Source organism: Chrysochloris asiatica, unplaced genomic scaffold (genome assembly GCF_000296735.1).
Source record: "Chrysochloris asiatica unplaced genomic scaffold, ChrAsi1.0 scaffold00081, whole genome shotgun sequence".
Classification (NCBI taxonomy): Eukaryota; Metazoa; Chordata; class Mammalia; order Afrosoricida; family Chrysochloridae; genus Chrysochloris; species Chrysochloris asiatica.
Window position 1 is genome coordinate 2015900 of NW_006408599.1, and position 10341 is coordinate 2026240.

A 10341-nucleotide genomic window follows, 5' to 3' on the forward strand; every position below is an offset into this window, starting at 1 on the left:
ATATCTGCTTTTGCTCTTCTAGAGAGCCCAGACTTAGACAGAAGGTTAGTTAAGTGCGGCGTGATCAGCCCCAGATTGGATGTGAAATTCATCAAGAAAAGTGACAGTTTATTCTGTTCCTGTCATGTCAGTTTCAATTTATAGAACTGATGATCTCAGGTGGCAATGTGGACCATGAGGAAGGAAGACAAAAACTCACAGGAGGGGCAATCCTGGGATTCTTTTTCTATCCACACAAATAAAATGCCTCAATGGACAAAAATGACTCCCAAAACAAATGTCTTAAAGGGGCAAAGGAGCACTTACTATTTCCTCAAATGGACCTCAGAATTACTCATTGATGGATGACAGTTGTGCACTTCCTGTCCCTATGCACAGCTCTGCTCCATACCCCTCCCTTGGTGTGACCATTAGTACCTTGATCGTTGCCTCAAGTTCAACATCCTCCTCAAACATGTGCACTCCAGGCAGGCCACTCTGCACATTAGGCCGTACTCTCTTGGACTTCCGTCTATTATTCGGACTCATATTTCGGCTTCTGTTGATGCCACATGATTGCTGAACAAACTATAAAATAGAGATCCCATTTAGGCAATGCCACAAATATCATCTAAGCCCCCTAGTGTCCCAGCAAAAAGAGAAGACAGTGAGGATGGGTGTGTGTAAATGTCCCTTATTCTCTGTTTCCTCAGGTGAGAGCTGGCACTGTGTGTCTGTATATACACTCCAGAACAATAAGTATATGAGTGCGTGTGTGAGGATACGTGCCTTTCTACAGCTACAACTACGTGTAGAATGTGTATAAAAATGTTTGTCTGCTGGTGGGAACGTAAAGTGGTACAACCACTTTTGAAAACCATTTGGCAGCATACCTTCCTATACCCTGTGACCCAGCAATCCCACTCCTGGGAATATACCCAACAGAATGCACTCCTGTTTCCATAAAGAATGTTCAGAGCAGCACTGCTTGTAACAGCCCCCAAATCAAAGCTACACCAAATGCTCAGCAACAATCAAACCAAAACCAGCCCCTGCCATCAGGTCGATTCTGACTCATAGAGACCTTGTATAGGGTTTCCAAGACCTTCCAGGAGCAGACAGACAACACTGTGGTTATAGCCCAACACCTAACCCACAGCACTACCAGGGGTCCTGCCGTCAATAATAAAAAGGAACAGAAATTGTGGTCTATGCACTCAACTGAACCTTAGACAGCAGTAAGGATTTATAGCTAAATACAACAGAATGAATGAATCTCACAGATGTAAGGTTGAGCAAGATATTGAGTCAGTCTGACCTTGTACGGAGTTTCTGAGAAGAGGTTGGTTGGTTTGAACTGACAACATTATGGTTAGCAATCCTGTGCTTATCCTACAGTTCCCCACAAAGACATACACAAAGGTATAGTTCCATGTAAAATGAAGTTAGAAACAGGAAAACTAACCTATGCTATTAAGAGAATACAGGCTGCTGGTTACACTTGAGGGTGGAGACACTGAGTATACAATCTTGCTGAGCATGTCTGCACAGGGCTCTCTGCAGATATGTCTGACTCACGTATATCTGTGTAGAGATTTTGCTCTGCACATGAAGTTTGAGGTTGGATGTTTAGCCATGTACATTAGCAGGTGTGCAGTCCTGAATTTGTACAGGGAATGCATATAAAACATCAAGCATCTGTAGACTATCATGTACAGCTGTGGGTGTGTGAATATGTGGAGTCCTGGTGTGGCACTGTGGGTTAATGCGCTGGGCTGCAAGCGGCAGTTCAAGCACACCAGCCGCTCCTCGGAAACCTTACACAGGGTTGCTATGGGTCCTAAGTGACTCAATAGCACTAACAAAACAACAACAATACATATATGTGGCTGTATCCATCAGGGAAAGGGCAGGACAGTACTCACCAGGCTTATGGCAAAAAAGATACAGTTACCACTGTGGAACAAATGCTGTGATACTAGGTCACGGACCACACGTTGCCCTTTGCCCTGCAATAGTGTCTGCACCACCACTTCACTGGGTACCACGTGCTTCAATCCTGATGCCGCACCTCCTTCCTGCAAGGTCAAGGAGACAATGTCAGTCCAGGGAGGCAAGTACGGGAAGAGAGACAGGACTACACAGAAGGTAACCCTGCCCTCTAGACCAGAGGTGTTCTGGCAACTCACTGATTCCAGTCAACACAAGACTTTCACACCCATTAACTTATTAGAGCTTGGAATATTCTTATCCCCATTTCAGAGACGGTAACTGATGTTCAGAAACGAAATAAAATTTACCAGGCTCACATAGTTAGGTAGTGGCAGAACCACAGGTCCCCACTCATTCACACTTCACTCATAAAGACCTCCAGGGCCACTTTCCTGGGCCCAAGAACTGCAAGCATTCTTATCTCAAAACCAGCATTTTCTCAAGGCATTGTTCTCCAAAATATTCTGTAAGCCAAGGGTTCCATGATCAAATAAGCACAGAGACTGCTCCGTACTCACAACCTCTGACTGATATACAGTGTACATGAACATAATGAAGATTCAGGAAAGCCCTTTGACTAAATCTGTTTGTCTTTGTTTTACACAGCATTTTCCCAATTTACTGGGTAAGAAACCACTTTTCCCCAATCACACCCAATCTGCAGCTCTAGAGTTCAGTAGAATCCACCTTGAGAAGTGCTCATCCAAATCTTTCCATCTTTCCAGGCTCTAGTCCTCCTCTAGGAAGTCTTCTCAGACTGCTCCAGCCCACACCATGTCTCTTCATCCTCCCACGGTACCACATCAGCCCCACCCAACTGTGTCTTAGAAGCAGCAGCTGGACTCATGGGTGGTACAAAGGGTTCATGAACTCAGCTGCTAACCAAAACATTGGAGGTTCAAGTCCACCCAAGGGTGTCCCAGAAGAAAGTCCTAGCAATCTATTTCCCCTAACCTGAGCCATTAAAAATGATATGTAATACAGTTTTGCTCTGACACACTTGGAGTTACCGAGTTGGGAATGATTCAATGACAACTGGTCTGGTGGGAAAGGGACAAAGCATCAGCCTAGGACTCAAGGACTTCCTGTCACTGTAATGTCGGTGACCTTGGGTAACTCTCTTTCCCTCTCTGAGCCTTAGGCCTCTCCTTTCTGAAATGGAGAAGCCACAACCCTCTGCTCTGCGGCTCTCTCTACTTCTCACCAAGACAAAGGAAGGGGCTTTCCTACAGTTAACACAGCTCCCCAACCCCAAGGCCCCAGGGCTGTCAAAGCAGAGATGATGAGGTCCTTCAGGAGTTCCTCATTGGACTCACGGATGAACTGAAGCACAGAGAAGTGGTTTATTCCAGGATTCCATCAAGGGTGGGGGCAGAGCCAAAGCTCAACACCTCGGCTTCTGCTCCCACTCGATGCTCATCTCCCTGCTCCATGCATCATGAGGGCTGGGCAGGGGGAGGCAGAATGGTTTCCTCTAGGGCAGAAATGCAGCCACACAATCCAGCCCCTCTTTGCAGAGGAAAGTTGAGTCTGATTTTCACCTCACTGGCTCAATGAGAGCAAGAGGCAAAGGGAGCCAATTTAAATAGGGCGCCTGTTCTATGCATACATATATCTGCATACATCATCTAAGAGGGAGGTATAATTATCCTCATCTGTAAGTGGACAGGAAATGACTTGTCCAATGTCTGACAGCAGGTAATAGTTGGAGCTGAGATTCAAACCCAGGTGGGTCTGAATCTTGAAGGTTCACATGACTTCCCTGACATGAGATTCCCTTACCACAACGTTGACTAGGGTCTCCCAGGACAAGAGGCAGCCATAAATTGCTGTTCAGAGCAAAGTCCTTCAATTAGATATTGTGTTTCTTCCAGTTTTTAGTCACTGGAGCACCCCCTGGTGTTTCTTACTGGTACCAGCATTAGCATTCAGAGCAAATTAAATCTCTATTTCATCCTGCTACAAGGGCCCATCAAGGGAGCTATGGGTGTGTCCTTCAGTGTGGAACAGTGGGTAGAATCATGGTTTCCCTTGCTGGCTTTGCCACCACAACTGAGAGACAAAACAGTAATGTTTCCTAGGCTGTGGAAGAGAAAGAGATTGGGATCTGAGGTGTCAGCCCAGGCCGGAGGGGTCAGTCTAAGACCAGAAGGCACTGAGGCCTGGGATGTGAGAACAGAGCAGAGGGCAAAGGACAGCAATGTGCTGGTGATGGGAGGTACAGAGGGATGGAAGGAGAGAGTCAGGACACGGGGTCCTGGGAGCCAAGCACTCTGGGGAGTAGCTGGGGAAGGGCAGCCTGGACTCAGCTAGTAATGACAGCAACAGTGGACACTTACTGAGACATTGTTTCGGGGGCAGGGTACATGCTTTACATATATGTAGTTCTCGCAAGTAGCTCACCAATTAGGGCTCATTACACCTCTTCATATGTGAGGAAACTGAGGTTCAAAATAAGTAAGCACTGTGCCCTGGGTAACAGCTACCTGGTGGCAGGGCTGCCATTCCAAGGTCCCTCAGCCTCACCCAAGTCTGTCTGTCCACGGACTTCATTTAGTTGCAGGTAAAAAGACAGAGGATTGAACACCTTTTCCAAAAGGTGCTGTCAGGGCACACCAGCAGTTTCTACTGATTCCTCAGAGACAAGGAAATGGGAGAAGAAAAAGATCATTAATTTTTTTTTATATGACTCTCAAATATTTTTCTTGTTCAAGTATACCTTCTAATTGTTGTTGTTGTTGTTATATGCCATGGAGTCGGTTCTGACTCATAGCAACCCTGAATAGGGTTTCCAAGGCTATAAATTTTAATGGGAACAGAAAGCCTTATCTTTCTCCCACGGAACAGCTGGTGGTTTCGAACTGCTGACCGTGAGATTAGCAGCCCGATTTGTAACCACTATGCTACCAGAGTGTTTATTAATAACTTGTTATGGATGTTGTTAAGTGCCATTGAGTTGGCTCTGACTCATTGGCACCCTGTATAGGGTTTCCAAGGAGCAGCTAATGAGCTTTAACTGCTGACCTTGCAATTCAAAAACACCTTGCAGTCCAGTGTATTAACCAGCATCACCAAACCAGGATTCCTATTAATAAGTAGAAATGAAAAAAGAAACAAACTAAAGGGTTGTTTTATGTAGAAAATCTGTTATATGAATGCTCTAATTATGTATAGAGTTTTTGAGGCGTGGCTGGTGGATTTGAACCGCTGACCTTGCCATTAAAACTGACTTTATGGTAGAGTGCTTACTGTGCATCATCACACCAGGATGAAGATTATCTTCAGGGGTAGAATTTTAGGGGGTTTTGACTTTCTGAAATCTATACTTAGCAATGTTTGACTTTTTTTTTTTTTTTTTACAATAGTTTATATGTTTATATTATTCCAATAATAACAAAAGGAAAACACTTTAAAAGTTATATGGAAAAATAATACTAAGCTGGTTATGAACTAAATACAATGAGGCTGGTCCTCTCCACCCTATAAATTCAGGGCACCTTATCTAGGAAATGGGAGGGAAAAGGGAAGGTTCTAGTGAATATGTCATTTTCAGATTGTATTCCTTGGGTCCAGGGGCTCCTAGGACTCAGCATTGTCTTGACTTCATCTATACAAAGGCTTCAAATAACCCAACCCCTGAGGTCTCGAGGTTCTGTCTGAGAGCCAAGGAGAAGGAATGCGTGTACCAGGTGGATATGACTATCATGCACTGAGTTTTATTTGAAGGTTTGGAGGTCAGGCCCCTTGATAGCTCCTAAGGGAAGCTCTCAGCTCCTTCCTACCTGGACCTTCCTTCTCCTCCCAGACTCCGTTAACACTCAGGAGGTTAAAAAAGACTCTGAGGGGAAGACTTTCACAGATACATATCTTGTCTAACAAGCCCGCTCCTTTTTTGTTGTTCGGTTTCATTGAACCTGTACTGACTCATAGCAAACTTACACACAACAGAACGAAACACTGCCCTGTCCTGTGCCAACTTCACAATCATTGCTACACTTGAACCCATTGCTACTGCCATTATGCCAATACATCTCTTTAGGAGTCTTCATGTTTTTCACTGTCTAGCCACTTAACAAGCACATTGTCCTAATGCAAAGTCTGGTACTTCCTGACAATACGTCCAAAGTATGAGAGAACAAGTCTCACCTTCCTAGCTTTTAGGGCACATTCTGGCTGTACTTTTAGCAACACAAGTTTGTTTGCTCTTTTGGCAGTCCATGGTACTTTTAATATACTCCACAAACCATAACTCAAATCCATCAAGCCTTGCACCTCAGGGATTTATATTTGAGGAAGGTGCCAGGTGAGAACCTTGGGAGAGGCTTGCCCAGTGTGGGGCCAGCTGAAGAACTTGGAAAAGATGGAAAGCAGGATGCACCTTGGACCTCAATTTCCACGAGGAGTCAGAGTCTTTTGGAATTAAACCCCCAAGTCAGGTGGGGGACACATATGGTGGAATAGTTCTCAGAGAATAGTCTAAGAACACCTGACAAAAATCACCTGGGAATAAGTCGGTGGAGGCTTGCTAAACATGCAGATTCCTAGGCAGCCCAGCCCTAAGTTAAGATCAAAGACCAGGGAATCTTGAGATATCTACTCTGAACTCAACTGTGCTAGCCCCTCTATGCAGGGGCTTCAGGGTCAGCAGAGTAGGTCTGAATCCCAGCTGCTTCTTTACTGACTGTGGGACCTTAGGTATGTTCCCTAACTTTGTTATAATAAGGGAATAGGAGGAAAGCCACTGAGGAAAACTATGGAGGCAGCGGAAAAGCTGCACTGGGAGAAGATCAATAAAACCATTAAATAAACCTTCAAAGACAAAAAACAGAGGAGCAGGATGTGGAAAAGAGATAGAATCTAGCTTCTTGTCCAGAAGGCAGGATATAAATGAGATAAAATGGAAAAACTATCTCCTTATGTGGCAAGACTCAGCAGGACTAGTGAACTCTTCTTCCCTATGCAACTATCCATTGGGGGCTGTTCACCTCTTCCTTAACTGATTTCCAGTGCAGGCACAAAACTGGTCATGTCAAGTATCCCAGAGGCCTCTGCAACAGAATCCATGTTGATATCTTACCCTCCATCATGGATGCCAGATGCACACACTGCAGGGGAAATGTCTAGATGATTTAGCAAACAGGCTAGTGTTTAAGCTCCAAACCCTGTACCTTGGACTGCATTTGGCTCTCCTATTCAACTCCACATGCACATTTTCCCCAGGGATGGGGAGACAGAGAGATCTACTTTTCTCCCTTTATTTCTTAGTACCAATTGGATGTGATAACTGAGGCACAGAGAGATGAAGCAACCCCACCAGGGAACCTCAGCTAGGAAAGGGTGTAGCAGGAATCATACCAAATTCTAAGAGCACCATCTAGGGGACCATGAGGAAAGCCCTTAGATATTGATGTAAATCTGAGGGCACCAGAGCTTTAGCCTGTCCCAGCACCTTCAGTTACTCTTGGGAGTAAAAGCACCTTCAGAGAGCTCCCAATCAAATCCTACCACTGCAGATGCAGAAATGGAAGTCCAAAGAGGGGAGAGGACTGGTCCAAGGTCTCACAGCCTGTTTGCTTTTTGGAAATGGGAAAACTTCCCTGTGCCCCACTCTCCACCCATCATACTGCCATGAACTGCTTCGGTGGTTGAGCCCAAGTGGTATCCTGAGCTGTCTGCCTCCTCCCTACTGCCCCCCCCACAACACCTTTCCCCCAAATCCCATTACTGGGAAAGATAGGGGACACAGCCAGGTCTGAAGGAGCCTATTTAGGGAGAAATAGTCAAGGATGGAGTGGAAGGTTTGTCAGACATGCACATGGTCTAGAGACCAAGCTCTTGCAGCAAGGTTAGCCTGGAGCAGAGAGCTGAAATCAGCAGGCACTGGTCACCTCCGGAGGAGGAGAGATCTGGCAGGTGTAACAAGTAAAAGGGAGAAGTAGGGGAAAACAGACAGGGAGAAAAACTCAGGCAGAGCAGTGGAGAGCTCCAGAAAGGAAATAGGAGAGAGGAGGAGAAAGGAGATGGGGCTGAGGGGAACTCACAGAGCAGAGAATAAACCAGAGTAATGAGGATAATCAGGCAGAGGTGATAACATACAAACTTCAGAGCAAGGATTAGACAGGAAGAGAGAAATCTGATGAGGAGGAATCTGCAATGGAAGAAGAAATCAGAAGAGGAAAGGAGAGAGATCAGGAGAGGAGAAATCAGGCAAAGAGGAGAAATTAGACACAAAGTGGAGAAATCAGGAGGCTGAAAGGAAGAACTCAGATGGGGTGAAGGAAAAGAAATCCAACCCAGAAGAGGTTAGCTTCTAGGATGGACACAGCCAGGGTCACAGGCTCCCTCCACCACCCAGAGGAGCCTGGCTAGGAGCAGTAACACTCACAAAGCAAGAAAACAGTTGTTCCATTTACACCTGAATTACTCCCCTTTTCCTAGCGCTATATAGTTGCAAGAACTTAGACTAAAGAGTTACTGGAAGGCCCCACTCCCTGAGGTACCCCGCGGCCATCTAATGCACTCACCTGGGGCGCTTGGGGCGCTGGCTCCTGTACAGCTTCTCCAGGCAATGTAACCCCGCTAGCAGGCGACACCAGAGCGCATAGTGCCAGGATCAGAGCGCAACCAAACAGCGCAGACGCAGAGCAGTGCGGAGCCATGGTGACCAGTTGGCAGCTCTGACCTCCTGGTCACCAGTCTTAAGTAGCCTCCAGCTTATCTCGCCCTGCCGGGGGACCGCCCCCATCTGGATTGCGGGGCAGGGTCTGGTCCCTAGGGCACGCAGGGCGGGAATCTGGCTCTGAAATTGGAGACATTGATTTTCTTTTTTTTTTTTTTCTTCCTTAAATGATTTATTGTGAATTATGTGATAGTATACATGGGAGAACATTAATTTTACATTCATTCTATCGTATATCATCTCATTGCCATGGTTACAATCCCCTCCATGCAATCCTTCCCCCGTGCCCCCCAGGTCTTCAGCACACAGTCGCTCTCCCTCTCTGGGTCTAGAGTCTCCAGCTGCTCCGTAGCTCCACATCATCATCTCTGGCTCCATTTCAGGCATCACTGCTTCTCTGGGTAGGGTCCCGCTCTCTGTTTTTCTCCCTTGATGGTCCTAGGGACCTCCGTTCCTAGACTGAAAAGTTAATCACTTCCCTCCTTGCTATAAAACGTCCACCTTTACATTTCCAACCCTCACAGTCAGTCCTGATAACAATTATTCACTATTGTATCACAAGAGACCCATCTGCATTTCATTGCATCAGCCCCGCCTAGTCAGATTGAATACTACTCACTGTAGATTCTACCTTCCTCCAGGCCCTCTGGATCTAGGTTCCCCCTTGAAAGCTTGTAAGCCAGTCACTTCTTGCCTTTGTAGCCCCCCACCCCCCATTTTGGGTAGCCAATGTCCAAGTTGCCCATCCCTGTCTAACTCTGTGTGTGGAGGGGGGGTGGGAATGATTCTTGCTGTAAGGACTTGTTCCCTCTTTTGAGCTACTGCTTCCATAGGTGTAGGTCAAGTTCATCAAACTGTATGCGAATATATACATATATTTTTTCCTCTTCTTTTTACTTCTAGTTGAGCTCTGATCATCCAGTCATCAAAGCCAGGACAAGTAGGTATTATCTGCAAGTATGGGTGTTCTTATGCATATGCCCTCTCTTCTTATCAGCTGGACGCTTCACTCTCCACTCTAGTCCTCTGTGGCTATGTCACTGACTCTGGGCCCAAGGGTCCCCAGGTCTTGCCACACTGCTGGCCAACCAGGTCTTCACCCGGGTTCACAGAAGTCTATTGAATATTGTAGGGCTTAGCTCACCGCTTCATTGCTGTTTTTCCCTCACTTCCCCTTATCGGTGTCGAGCGAGCGTGGTCACCAATCACAGCATGTATTCCCATTGAGTCTTAGAGACATTGATTTTCACAGGGACTGACCAGACTGGGCGCTCCTGCCCCTGGACCCCAGCTTTACAGGAGAAGGATCACAAGACCTAGCATACAACAGGCACTAACACAAGGCACACTGACTTAGTACATGCAGGAGCATCAAGGAGTACTGTTCAGTCTCCTTCTGCTGTGTGTGACCCACACAAAGCCGCTTTCCCTCTCCAAACCTACCTTCCACAGGAAAATGACAGTACTGACCATCTATTGAAGATTTCCCAGTAACGGATACATCATAACACCTTTCCAAAGTGGGTATGAGGGATCACCCACATTTTGCAGGAGAGGAAACTGAGCCTCTGAGCTCTTAGGAAACTTTCATGAACTCGTAAATGATGTCCCCAGGCTGTCTGGGCAGAACCCACACCTAACTGATGAAACAGAGAAGGGCAGAAATCAACCTCTGGTTCTGTTTTGCTGGT

The 10341-nt window shown here is 46.3% G+C and overlaps 1 pseudogene; it reads right to left on the reverse strand.

The window, feature by feature from the left end:
• LOC102840095 overlaps positions 1 to 8630 on the reverse strand; it is a 25945-nt pseudogene extending 17315 nt beyond the window's left edge.
• Between the last annotated feature and the right edge of the window lie 1711 nt (positions 8631 to 10341).